The sequence below is a fragment of the Opisthocomus hoazin genome, chromosome 5 (assembly GCF_030867145.1).
Source record: "Opisthocomus hoazin isolate bOpiHoa1 chromosome 5, bOpiHoa1.hap1, whole genome shotgun sequence".
NCBI lineage: Eukaryota > Metazoa > Chordata > Aves > Opisthocomiformes > Opisthocomidae > Opisthocomus > Opisthocomus hoazin.
In genome coordinates, this window is record NC_134418.1 from 77,530,015 (window position 1) to 77,544,068 (window position 14,054).

Here is a 14,054-nt window from a genome sequence, read left to right on the forward strand (position 1 = left end):
GAGTGGAGCCAAACTCGCTCACCACCACAGAAGGAGGCCCTGCTCTGAGCTGTGCTGTGCCTTCCCCTCCTCACACCAGCTCTGGGGTTCAGCAGGGTGAGATGCCTCAGCTCGCTGACCCAGTACAAACCTGTTCCTTCAAGTCGAGGAGCTTCCACGTGCGGAGGAGGGCAGAAGGAGAGTTTTCTGTAGGTTTCCCTGAGAAAGAAAACACACTGACAATAAAATAACATTAAAAAAAAAAAAAAAGAGCCATGCAAGAGAGAAAAAAGGTGTTTGTAACGTATTTGCAATAAGGTTACAATTACGAAATTGCCCTTTTTCCAACTGTTTTTTCTGGCCACCTTCTCGCTAGTTGCGTATCTTACAACTCTTTGTAGGCAAGAACCTTATTCTAAGTGAACGTGTGAACTTCTGTAATTCCCCTTCTGGAAACCAGCAGGGTTGTTCTCCTCACATACCGCTTCTGTGGACTCATTAGAAATGAACCCAAAATCAGCTGGCTGATTTTCTGGCTCACCCTGCTGTAAGACGACTAGATAAATCACTGCAAGTATTTGCCTTGGGTAGAAGGGGAGTGGAAAACCACCTTGGGCAGTGGTCTCTTGTTAGTTTGCATTAAGAAAGGCTGCAGGATTGTGCTGCTGCGATATGCTAAAATAAAGGTATAAAGAACAACCGTAGTGGTCAGGCCAAGGATTCAGCTAGTTTAATATCCTGTTTCCTTCTGTGCACGTATGTGAAAAGGCATGAGGAAATCCCTGTGTCTGGAGTTGTAAGAGACAATGAATAGTCATATCTTCAGTCTCAATTATTTTTGTTGCCTTGCTATTCATCTTATTATTTTTTAGCACAACTCTCTGTGGGACCTTTCTCCACAGAGAAAACATTTGTTCGTACCCTGTTTCACGATCATCTATCTGTTGTTTTGTCTCTGGGAGTATTTGCCCTGTTACACCACAGCACCTTTCGTTTTTGGAGGCTATCTTGCAAGGAACGTTATCAAATGTCTGCTTTATCATGTTCATTTTACTTCTGTAAAAAAATTTCTTCTAGGAATTTAAAAGATCTAAGAGAACTTTCACAGTCATTTCAGTGTTCTCCACTACATCAGTGGAGTATTGTATGTATCTTGTATGTGTGTGTGTAGATAGACAAACCGTGCCTTTAACATTGCTTCACAGCTACTGTTATTCTTTCAAAATCTGAATTTGGTCACTGCAATTCAATGAGCTACCGAACTACTCTGGAGTTGAAGATCTGCACCTCTTGTCCCTGATGTGACTGTCTGGCAGATGTCTCCAGGACATTGTTCTCAAATGTCATCAAATTGTTGGGTCAATGGGGGGGGGTTGGAAAGAGAAAAATCCTTCCACAGGATGCATTCAGGCTTGCCCATTAGTGGGTCTCGATGCTTGTGCTTTTATTATATTTACATACTTATGATTTCCTAATATTCTGAAATAGTTTCCAATTTGGAGGGATTAGAAGACAACATCTGTAAAACTGGGGATGATGAAAAATCCGGTGTCCTCTTGCAGTTGTTATTCCTGTCTGTAGTCTTTTGTTCTTTGCAAGCAGTAGCAGTCTCGCTGCATGTAGGAAGAAAGTAGATTTTTCTAAAGTAATATGATTTACCTTAGAAAATATTTTAAAATAATTTAAAGTAATTTACGTTAGAAGATCTTCTAACGTAAACATTGTAAAATATTTGCTGGTTAGCTGATCACAACATTTTGATGGAAGGAAAAAAATTTTACATCATTTCGGTTACCCAGATCACTCAGAGCCACATAGCTGGTCTCATCTTCAACTCTGTTCCCAACAAGCTGGCAGAAAACCTTAAAAGACACATTTTACCCCCAACATGACACACAGTAGCACATAGTGTTACTTTTTTCATATTATGATCAAAATGTGATCATTCAGATCATTTGCCTTGCGGGGGAGTTTGGAGGTCACTAATGAGAAGGCGTGCATTCTCCTAAACTGAGCAAGGTTTACATGGGCAGTAGTGAGCGATGTTGAATTCAGCAGCTGTGTAAAACCCCGATACAAAAGATACCCTCTTAGTGAGTCGGTTGGGTTCTGCGTCTGTAACATGTGCCTGAAATTCTTCTCCTCTTTGCCCAAGTTAAATTTGGTGGTCAGCAGGGAAGCCTGGAGGGTACGTGGGGTGGGAAGAGGTGTAGGGAGAGAGGATGCTTGCAGCCCCTGTGCTGGGAGCTTGGCTTTGGGGGTTTGGGGTTGCAGCAAACCCTGAGCTGCTGTGGAGGGTGGGAGTGAAGCCCTCTGCTTCCTCCAGCAGCTGCTGCTGGCTCCTGCTGGGAGAAAAATCAGTGAAGAAGATGTATAAATCCACAAAGATTCCAGGACTGGGACAGACAGGCTTATTTTGGCACATAAAGGTAATTTTTTATATATTTAAATAGTTTGCATTTCCTGAGAGAGTGCTTCAAGCCGTAGTTTATATGTTGTATCTTCTACTGAAGGTTGTGATTAGTGATTGTTTTCTCTGTTTGGAACATGGGTTTCAAGGCATTACGCACCAGTGGAGCTTCATTGACAAGTATTTTTTACGCTAAATAAGCTTGCTATTATGTGTTCTTCATGTAGTTGTTTTTAATAGAACGTCTAAAAAAGGGAAAATTTGTCATAAATCTTAATCTGAGTTGTCTATTAGGTTTCCTTTGTTGTCGTGAAAAAGTGTATTTGGAAAACCCTTGAGAGGCACCAATTGAACCTGAACAGCTAGATACGAAAATGTTACAGGCTCTGCGTCCAAGTGCGCTTTGGACGTTTTCGTACAGTTCTGTTCAAGAATTTTTTTCTATAGAATGCACAGCTGCGTGTGGATTGTGAATGATTATGGGAGGTAATTAAATAGCCATGAAAGAAACAGCTATGGTAGTTACAGATAGTTTCTATACAGTGTGTTATAAACAATGTTTTTTTATACTCATCATGAATTCTGAGATTCTGACTAATCACTGTAAGGTGAGTTGTCAAAGCTTGTTTAAAATTGGAATACTGGAACGTAAATCATTCAGGAAGCTTGACAGTTTTTTCACAGTCATAGTCTAACTTGTATATATAAGTGTGTGACCTTGAAAATTCTATGTGTAATTTTGTTCCAGACATTAGACTGATTGCTCTAGTAAGATTAAGCATATATGTAAGTATTAGCACGTTTAGCAGCATATGGTTGTGTATGCATTCCAAAAATCCACTTGGTACCATGTTTTTTATTTGATGCCTTTTTTCCTCTGAGCCTGGACCACAGTGCCCTCTTCTTCCCTCTTCCCCTCTCCAATAAAAATTAATGAACAATATTTTTTACTGTTACCAGTAAGCGTTAATGATCTTAGTAAAAAGAGACAAGCAATTAATTTATTGAAATTCTTCCATTTTTCAGCACACAATTCACAAGCGTGAACATATTAGGGAGAGACAATGGGAATCTGATAGATGACAACTTAAATACAAATTTTTTTATTTAAGATTTCATGTTGACAGTGCATTCACTGAACTTGCAAACTTTAAAACAATTAACGATGCAAATCTTTCGTGTAGGTATTTTCCATCATTCATCAGTGTTTTCAAATTATTTCAAAACTTAGGAATGAACCTTCAACTGAGATGCTTTGCTTGGTTTGATTTGGCACTGACAGTTGTGCATATTTCTTAGATGTTTCTTTCAAAAATCCAACAACTGAGATGTAAAACCTGAAATCTGTATCAAAACTGGTAGTATCTTATAGTAATGTTTCTGTCTTATGTGCTGGCTGTGTTTTAGCAACAAATTAGAAATATAATATATTAATATCTTTTTTCCCGTGGTATAATTTGCATTGTGGCTTGCTGATATGAGGGATGTAACACAATAAAGGAATTGTACATGACAGTCATTATACCAACTGGTATTTCTTATTTACTGGTGAAGATAAATACTTAGCTCTTCGTTTTTGTTTGCCTTTCTTTTTCGATATGGTATGTCATGAAGATTACTGGTGATATGCAAGTCCAGCAAAAAAATTTGTGTTCCTGAGCACTGGTTATCAGTGTTCATCGCAGCACCCCAGAAGAACAGGGCTCTGCTGGTAGAAATTTATTGAAATTCATTGGACTGAGTGAAACACCTCTTCTGCTCTGCTGCTTAATTTCCTTCTCCACTTCACCAGTAGAAATGGCAGAAACCCAAACTTTGACTCTCTTCCCAACAAGGAAAATCACCAAAAATTGTACAGAGCACAGTGGTGTTATTGGTTGTTATTGGCTTGAGACAAAACATTGGGATAAAGGAGTTAAAAGGAGTTAATTGCTTCAATTGCTTAGTTAAGTCTTGGTCTAAATGGGAGCTATTATGCCTATTGATCTGCTGAACATAGCGTATATTGAGCTTACCTTATTCTTTTTTGTCTCTTGTGTATAAAAACTAAATGGCTGCAGTACACTGATGAACTTACAGTACGCATTTCTAGATATGCCTCCTGTATGCTGGTTGTCCTACTCTGTCGCGGTGTTTGGGGAGGTATTTTGTCCTGAAGAGGCAGGCTGCCTTCCAAGACTTTAGTGTTTGTTTGGGAAACGGCCTCAGGTTGCGCCAGGGGAGGTTTAGGTTGCATATTAGGAAAAAATATCTTCATGGAAAGGGTTGACGAGCACTGGAACAGGCTGCCTGGGGAAGTGGTGAAGTCACCATCCCTGGAGGTGTTTAAAAGACATGTGGACATCGTGCTTAGGGACATGGTGTAGTGGTGGACTTGGCAGTGTCAGGTTTATGGTTGGACTCGATGATCTTAAAGGTCTCTTCCAGCCTAAATGATTCTGTGAAGGTATGGGTTGTATGGCTAAGGAGAGCCTGCAGCTGCCTTCCGTGGACTGCAGCTCATATTATACCCGTCTGTAAGTGCAGTAGCTGCTCTGTTAACGACTAGGAGAGTGGTCTAACAGTAGCTCATCTGCAGTGTTCCCGGTGTTCTCCCTCTCTGTCAAATATACAGGCAGCATACCTGCCTGAAGTTAAAAAATAAAATCAGTTTTCCTTTTCTTAAGCCTGTAAAAATTGCTGTATCTTTTAGAGTATATATAGTATATGTAAATGGTACCGTAAGAGCAGATGCTTGAATTGCTCCCTTTACCAGACACCTAAGAATATCCTGTTACCCTAGAGCTGTGCAAAGGAGCTTGCCCGTTTATTGGAATCTTTTGTTACCTAATGTGATCTAGGCCTACAGGTGACAATAATGTAATTTTTTTAGAGATGCAGCGATGGTCGTAGAAAATGATGAAGAATTCCGAATGCACTGTGACTGTCTGGATTACTCAGTTTTACACAGGGTGTTTGTAATGGGAGATTGCAGGCGTGAGAGGTGGGAGGTTTATAACCACTTCTGACTCTTCGTGCAGCGTGCTTCTGGCAGTCTGTGTAGAACTGAGATGTTTAGGGAGCTTGTAAATTAGAAACAGAGAATTTGTCTGCTTCTTGGAATGATAAATATCTATTTCTGGTATTTTCTCTCAAGGAAATATTAAAACAAAATTTACAGCAGATGAGTAAGTGCACACTGATGGGATTTTTGTGGTGTTCTTTTAGTACTTTTGTGAAATTGTTCATTCTTTGCCATGTTTGGGAAGGTGTGTGGGGAGGTGGTTCTGGGTGAAGGATGCTTGGGAGAAAGGTTACTCTCCTCAGGATAGAGTGCTCTTGTTCTTTCTGCTGAAGTCTGAGAGGAGTTCATTGATCTCAGTAATGAAGACATTGAAAAGTCCTTCAGCAGAACCGAGGAGGCCAGATTTGCTATTTTGTGATACAGCTGAAGTTACTTGGCGAGAAGGAAGGAAATGGGGAAAAGATGTCAGGTCACAAACCACAACCTGCTAGACCTTATTTAAACACGAGGGGTTGGGGAGGGGGGTGGTGTGTTCCCTGCAGAAGGGGTTTGGGGTTTGTTTTTTTATGGGTGGTTTTCTTTTTTTTATTTTTCGGTTGAGAAGGGAAGCATCATAATCTTTCATTCTCCCTTAGGTGGTCATCTTCCTTGACCATCGAGTTGATTTCAGCCAGAGGAAGAAAAGAATGAAACAGATGGGTAAAAATACTTAGATGCTATGCTCTGCTGTATTAACTGGCAGATTTTTTTAGTATCGAGCAATTCTCTCCATTTCTTTATGGTTAGACAAATAATCGTGGTTCAGTGCAGCAGCCTTCAATTGAGTATGTGTTAGACTTCAATAAAACTTCATGTTACAGAATGTTTTAACCAGCCGTGTTTATTTGGAAAATGAAGCATTCACTGTAATACAGACCCTTTGCATATATATTTAAAATAAGCTGTCTTGGCCAAAAAAATGGTTATAATTTAAGCGAAGGGAGGAGAAAATTCAAGTAAGCAGTAATTAATCCCTTAAATACTATATTGCATGAGCCCGTCTTGCTCTGACGGATACCGTTTGCAAATAAACCCACATACTGTATGTGTCTGTATTGACAGCCTTCCAGTGGACTGGTTAATCACAAGATTAAAGAGGAAGTGTCAGTGAATTTACCATCTCAAAAAGGCCTGAAGGCGAGCATTCTCAAGTGTTAGTCTTTGGAAAACAGGTGATGATACTTGCTCATATTTACTTTTAATAAATGTTTTTCAAGTACCACTGTTTCTGTGCATCAGGACCAGATTGCCTCGTTACCAGACGTATGCTGACATCTGTCTGTTTTATAATTAAACATGGGCCTACTGTACGTCAAGTATCTGAAATAGCTACAGCAAACGTGAGTGCTGGTACCGTGTGTGCGACTGCCGAAACTTGTCATGCCTTTGTGCTCCTATTATTTTTGTACTCTAAGCTAAACCGACTAACTGCTGCTACGGAGCTGTCAGGGGACGCATGTCAAACACTCGGCGTATCATGCGATCGGACCAGTGCGGGGATGGGAAAGTCAGCGGTTGGAAGGGGGGGAAAAGTGACCTTTTCCTCTCAACATTGTTTTTACACTGAAAGGAACAGATGAGTTTCTGAATTATTCACAGTTCTGAAAGCTTATAATCGTTAGCAACGGTGGCAGCAGCAGAGTAGAGAGACTTGGGCTGGGTTTTTTTGTTAAAATGCCTGATTCTGAAGATCATCAAAGGATTCGTTTCACAAAACTGTCTCTGGGAATTTGGGTGTTTAAGGTCTGTGGGAGTGAGGGCCGTTTCTTCCAAAGGATCAAGAAAGAGAATATTTTCATCTTACTTGTGTAAGGATCCGTGTTGAAATAAAGGTTAATATTAATCACAGGTCTTATGCAGTAATGGAACAGAGAAGCTCCATGAACAGGGTTTGCTGTTTCAGCAAGTAATCTTTGTGAGTTGGTTACAGTGATAGTAATAAAGCAGATCTTTTAACCCATAATATAATTACGAGATATATAAATTACATGTCCTTCTAACCAAATAAACCAATTCCCATAGTAGTAAAATGTACTTCAGACAAAGACAGGCAGTAAGATTGTTTTGGTTATAGCTGATACGCGGTGGAAGGTAAGGCTTTTATTGATGTCATGCAGAGTTTTGCCTGATTGAAATACGACTATAGTTTCCTTGGAGTAGTAAGTTTTTAATGATACAGTGTTTAGAATTGTTTCATTTCAGTAGGTCAAATTTAATACAATATTCTTTAAAGATTCTTCTCAGTTTTTTATTCAGAAAGGCATGATGCTATAATGCTTATTACAAATTTGGAAAGAGAGCACTTGGATGCAGTGTGTAATAATTATGCCATGATTTAACACGCATGTCACTAGTGCCCTATGACAGTCGGTCAGTCAGTCAGACAGACTCGTCAGTCAGACGCTGTTGTCCACATGAGAGCTTGTGTGGCAGCATCCAGTGTTAGCATTGATGTTACTAAAGACAAAGGTCTTGTGTATGGAGAGAGCAAGGAAGCAGCAGTGGAAGGTGGCTGGAGAGCTAACAATCTGCAGGTCTCAGGAACCCACATTTTTTAAAAATCTCCCAAAGCTTTTACGGTTCTTTTTTTGCTTTTAAAAGCTGTTGCTTGTGGGTACCACGTATCTTATCTCTGAATCTTCTGAAGATACAAGGGCACATGCCATAGATAAAGAACTAAGAATTTCCTATTAGTGCAGTTAATGTTTTAACAGTCTAGTAGCCCATAGCACTGTAGAAAAGCCTCTTTAAAGATACATTTAAAATTGTTAAACGGAACTTCCAAGCGCCTGCCCCTGTTTGGTGTTAGGCTCACCCTTCCAGTGGTCCCCTGGGTTGGGAGGCTAGAGATAAGGTGGCAGGTGGAGGGGTGTCTCCCAGGGGTCACCAGCATTCCCTGCCCTCCATCCCTGGGACCGTGGTGTTCGTGGTGGGGCTGCCTTCCTTCTTGGCCCACTTGGGGCTGGTTTTATATGTCTTCTTGTAGCCTGCTTTATTCTCATCAGTTCCCAGCTCAGGTTTTGAACGTTGCCCCAAAGCCTCCACCGGCCTCAGCCGGTGTAAAGGGCTTTTTGATGGGGACCGGAGAGCGGCAGCCTTGCCCCACGGCATTTTGAGGGACAGACCAGGCAGTAACTGCTTGACCACCTGGCAGCTGTTAAAACCAGCTCAGGTCAGGACAACCCCTGACAGCTCCTGGGACCCTGCGCTGCCAGGCCGTGCAAAGCCTCTGGCCTTGCGCTAGCCTTGGCAAGGATCATACTTCTTGGGCTACTTCGTGTATAGAAACGTAATTAGATGAAGGCTTTCTGAAATCATGAGCATCTGGCTCATGTTTTCTGTCTCGGAGAACTGTCGGTTGACACTACCAAATGCACTCAAACAGCCTGACTGAAGAAATAGCTGCAGGTCAGAAACTTCTTATTTAAACCAGGCTAAAAAGACCTCTGAAGATTCCTCTTTTTTTTAAAATAAGACAGAGTAGATACAAGCAATAAACTAATGGTGTGCTGCCTAAGGAGGAAAGGTAGTCTGCCCATTTTCTCCATCAAACTGCTGTGTCGCTATCCGGGCTTGATGGCTCCTCTCCGAGGTTCCACGCCAAGGCCAGCGTCAGTGGGAGAAGGGTGGAACGATCCTGGGTGGCTTGGAGCGCCGGAGCATAGCTTTGCTCCCCTCAGATGGGTGTTTGAACGAGGGCCTCTGCAAAGGGGAGAGGAGGGAAGGGGACACTCTTACAGTTGCTGTTGACCTTCATCTTCCTTTTTCAAAAACAAGCAAAGCTGTTCTGTTTGAATTTTTTTTTTTTTTTTTTAATAAGTTTTAAGTTGAATATCTTGTAAGCAGCTGCCAAATCCTGCTGGCTTCTGCTTCAGTCAATAGGGAGAACATGGACTCCCTGAGAAGACTCCCAAGCCTTTTCTTTCTGTCGTTGCGTGGAAGCCTGGGCTCTAGAATTTTGTCGTCGGGATTCTGGCAAAGAGTACTGTGACTCTGAAGTACGTCTCATTTGACGAAGCCAGCCTGCTTCAGGATTTTAAGGAGAAGGCATTCAGAAACTGAGACTGAGAGACTGCTTCCTAAGAAAACAGTACTGTGTCCTCTCGCACGCTGAACTGGTACGCTTAAGCGTTCAGGACTGATGTCCCGGAGAGGTAAGATACTGCTTCACGAGTGCCTCCTGTTGCGGCTGCTACTGATTCACTGGGGCACAGTCTCTAATTTAACAATTCTGCAGCACAGTCAGTGCCCTTTGGACCAGAGTCACGGACCGGCCAGGGGTGGTTTTGGTGTTGTCGCCACGTTGTTGTGAAAGGTATCTAAATGCTTCGACTGGAGGTGAAAGATGCAGCCTCACAGCAGCGTTTTTGGCTTGCTGATAGACAGCACTGCCCTCTGAGGCAGCAGCTCCTGAGAAATCTGGTACCTGTGCCGAACGCTGCTAATTTCTCCTTCAGGTACACAGGAACAGAGCCCTGTGGGGATAACGAGTAAGACAATACAGAGCAATACATAGTTAGCCATATTTCACTGTTACTAGTGATGCTGGTTTTGTTTCCGTAATAAATTTCATTTTAATTGAGTAAATAGATAAAAGGAATTTGGAGGCAATTACAGTTTTATGTTTTTCTAGCTCCAAAGTCTAAAACCAGCATAGAATTTATCTCTACAATGGCATTTTGTGCATTTGACTAATTGCTTTGTCACCGAAATTTAAAAATTCCCAGCCATGTTTATTTGAATGGGGCAGATGCCCCTCGTTTTGTGGGGTTTTTTTGGTTTGTTTGTTTTTGTTTGGTGTGGTTTTTTTTTTTTCAGGGGAAGGAGAAGAGAGACTGTTTAAAAACTGAACTTAAGTAATTTGCCTTGCCTCTTCCTCCAGTACTCCCTGGTTCTCTTGGTTTAATCACTTCTACCATAAAGAACTCATTATTTTGAAGAGACAAATTATCAGTGTTTTGGAATACAGGATTGCTGAAGGGGTGAGAGGGTCAAATGAGTGACATAAATTTCCCAAGCTGGCTTGACTTTGGTTAACTACGAAGTGGTTTTTGTTAATTTACATTCAAAGGAAGATGACTTTATAATACTTTGCCTGCAACACGTCCTTCTTAGGTGTTATTTTTTTATATATATACATTTATATATAACATTTATTTTATACGTATATACATATTGATATGCGCACATACGCATTTCACTCTCTTTGTTATGTTCAATTAAGCTTTTAAGCACTAGAGAAGCAAGATCTGCACATCAGTTAAGATTTCATGGTTATGTGCCTAGTCAGGCCAGAGAGCTGTAAAATGTCCCCTCACCTTTCAGTCTCTTTTACTGAGTTGCTCTGGTCTCCATCACTATGTTTCAAGCTCTCTCTGGAAATCTGTCTTTCTCTGTTACAGCTGTGCTTAGTGTTTGTGGGTTTGTTTGGCGTTTTTTTTTGGTTTGCACTACTTGCTGTCTGTTTATGAGAACTCTGTGATTAGATATACTTAAACTCAGTTATATGGAGATCCTAACTGATGTAAAGGAATATGAAGATTTCCTTTATCCCTCCTCTTCCCCTAAATGAAAGAGAAGCTCCCCAAAAACCAGCCTATATCCTATGTTAAGTCTTTTTCTTTCTGGCACCTGCCTCTTGGAAACCCCAATTAATTTATACCTGTGCACAAATTGTATCGGTAATCCTGCCCGACAGCTCCGTGCAGCACAGCAAGGCAGTCCGTGCAGGAGTTGGAGGGGTGGAGTAGCCCACTCATTCATTGTTCCCAGCTGAGTGAGACCTCCCCAGAGGATGAGTATGTCCGGAGATGGTGGCCGAGCGGCGTGAACCCCTTCATTCACCCTGCTGGGCGCTCAGCCTTTCACCTGGGTGATATTCATCAGACTGGCTCCAGTCTCGGGGCTTATCTACATCAGTGCTTTTAAAAGTGCACTCTTCTGTCAGCATCGCTGCATCTGCACGATAAATTTTGCTAGCTTAAGCTATGGCTTCTAGTACACTCAGCTATGTTGGTAGCACTTTTCTGTACAGGCTGGCTCTCTCAGTGCTGTGTGTTTTTAAACGCACTCCTCAGCTGTGCAAATACAGAGGCAAGATGTTGATGCCACCAGCTTCAGGTGGAGGGTGCTGGGCGTTCTCTCCCTTTTCTGATGCCTGCATTTCTTCAGTCCTGGCCCCCTCCTCAGGAGCAGGACAGAAAGATCAGAATTTTTCTAAAAGTTTAAATGCTTCTGGGTCGCTAGCGCAGTTGAAGGAACTGCTCAGACTTCCTACCATGCTATAGGGTCCTTCGCTTTAGGATGCACATGATCCCCTCTATTCCATCGTGTAGGTGAAGAAACCTTCCAGATCCTGCCTTCTCCTGCATCTCATGAATGCATCGTATGCCCTTTTTCTGTTCCTGCAAAAAAATGAGATCTCAAGTATCAAGACAGTTCAAGAGTAAGTTACTGCTTGGAAGAGCCGAAACTGGAATGGCATTTGTGTCCTTAACTATGGAGTAAGAAAATCACAAATAGTTGCAGATTAGGTATAATGCCATGCAGATAATGAATTAGTCATACTTCCACTGTGTGTTTTGTACTAAAACGAAATTGGAAATATTTGAAACGGTGGAAATGAAACTACCTGCTCCTTGACCCAGGTACTCCAGGTGGACTTGTCTGAGGTATCTTGGCTGTCACAGTGGGGAAGATTCTCTTCCTTGTTCTGCTTCTGCTTTCCTTGTCCTGTAAATTAGCCGAAGCCTGCAGTGTGCCGGGCTTTCAGTCTTGCACTTGTGCTTGCAAAACTTGGTAAGAAATATGGTTACATATAGTTTGGTTCTGGTGTGACTGAACTGTGGAGCTTCTCTACAAGCTCATATTAGATCAGAAAGGATTTCAATGATAATTGTTCAGTATTTGCATTACTCCCTCATAGTTTATTGTCCATGTGTTTGCAGTCTAACTTTCCATTTATTTTATTAAGAGGCTTTTTTAAAGGATAGCAATTGTCCATCCTTTAAAGGGCACCTTCAGATCTGTTGCTGAAGTGATCGTTAATTTAGAGAGAAGAATTTTTAATCCATGATTGTACTAAGAAATTCTGAGTATTATCTGAAGTGGGAATTTAAAGGATTTAAAGAAGCAACGTCCCTCCCCTCCAAAAGCATAATGTGAAGCTGCCCAGCCCTTACTGTTGAAATGTGTGCTGCTTTTGCAAAATGGGGATCTTCTCGCAACGAAGCGTTTTTTACAAGTTGCTACTGGTCTCTCTCAGAGCTGTGAGCGCAGTGGGCCAGGTGCTGCCATGGGGCTCTGCCGGCAGCGGCTCGGCTGCATCCCCGTGGTAGGAATTCAACAGGTTCAACAAGGGCAAGTGCAGGGTCCTGCACCTGGGGAGGAACAACCTCATGCACCAGTACAGGCTTGGGGTGGACCTGCTGGAGAGCAGCTCTGCGGAGAGGGACCTGGGTGTCCTGGTGGACGACAGGTTAACTATGAGCCAGCAGTGTGCCCTGGCTGCCAAGAAGGCCAATGGGATCCTGGGGTGCATCAAGAAGAGTGTGGCCAGCAGGACAAGGGAGGTTCTCCTTCCCCTCTACACTACCCTGGTGAGGCCTCATCTGGAGTACGGTGTCCAGTTCTGGGCTCCCCAGTTCAAGAAGGATGAAGAGCTACTGGAGAGAGTCCAGCGGAGGGCTACAAGGATGGTGAGGGGACTGGAACATCTCCACTACGAGGAGAGGTTGAGGGAGCTGGGCTTGTTCAGCCTGAAGAAGAGAAGGCTGCGAGGGGACCTTATAAATACCTACAAATATCTGAAGGGTGGGTGTCAGGAGGATGGGGCCAAGCTCTTTTCAGTGGTGCCCAGTGACAGGACAAGGGGTAATGGGCACAAACTGAGGCACAGGAAGTTCCGTCTGAACATGAGGAGGAACTTCTTCTCTCTGAGGGTGACGGAGCACTGGAACAGGCTGCCCAGGGAGGTTGTGGAGTCTCCTTCTCTGGAGATATTCAAGACCCGCCTGGACAAGGTCCTGTGCAGCCTGCTGTAGGTGACCCTGCTTCGGTGGGGGGGTTGGACTAGATGACCCACAGAGGTCCCTTCCAACCCCTACTATTCTGTGATTCTGTGATTCTGTGAATTTGGCAGCACGTGGCAGGACACTGGGCGCCTCGCCCACCGGTAGCACGTGCCGGCGGAGGAGGAGGTCAGCACGAGGTAGTTCTTCGTCCTGCCTCCCGGCTGCCTGAAGGAGGCTTTGCGTTGCTAAAGGTTCGTTGTTTGTTCTTTAAGTACTGCTAGCAGAGAGGATCTTGGTTGGTAGTCAGGTAGGGCCGTGCCGGAGTAGGCTGTGTGGACACTTTCTGAGAGAAACACGGTCCTTTGAGCAGAATTTCTAAGTCCTGTGGGAAATTCTGTCTCTCGTGGAGCTAGCCAAAGATTATTTAAAACACATTATTCTTTTGTTTGCCCTAATCAGAGTCTTAGTTCTGTTGAAGCTGGAGACAAAATCTGGGAGGTAGGAGAGGAATGGGGTGACAACAGGACAAAAAGTATTTGTATGACCTTTGACGTAAGTCTAAAACTGTGATGCCGTGAAAGGGATGGTTTGAAAGAGAGGTAAACCAGGG

General features: G+C 42.8%; 1 protein-coding gene across 21 annotated transcripts in view; it reads left to right on the forward strand.

Annotated features, from left to right (window-relative positions):
* The window catches only part of TENM3 (teneurin transmembrane protein 3), a 1,446,905-nt gene that overhangs the window by 1,096,715 nt on the left and 336,136 nt on the right, over nt 1-14,054 (forward strand). The gene's annotated exons all lie outside the window — the stretch shown is intronic.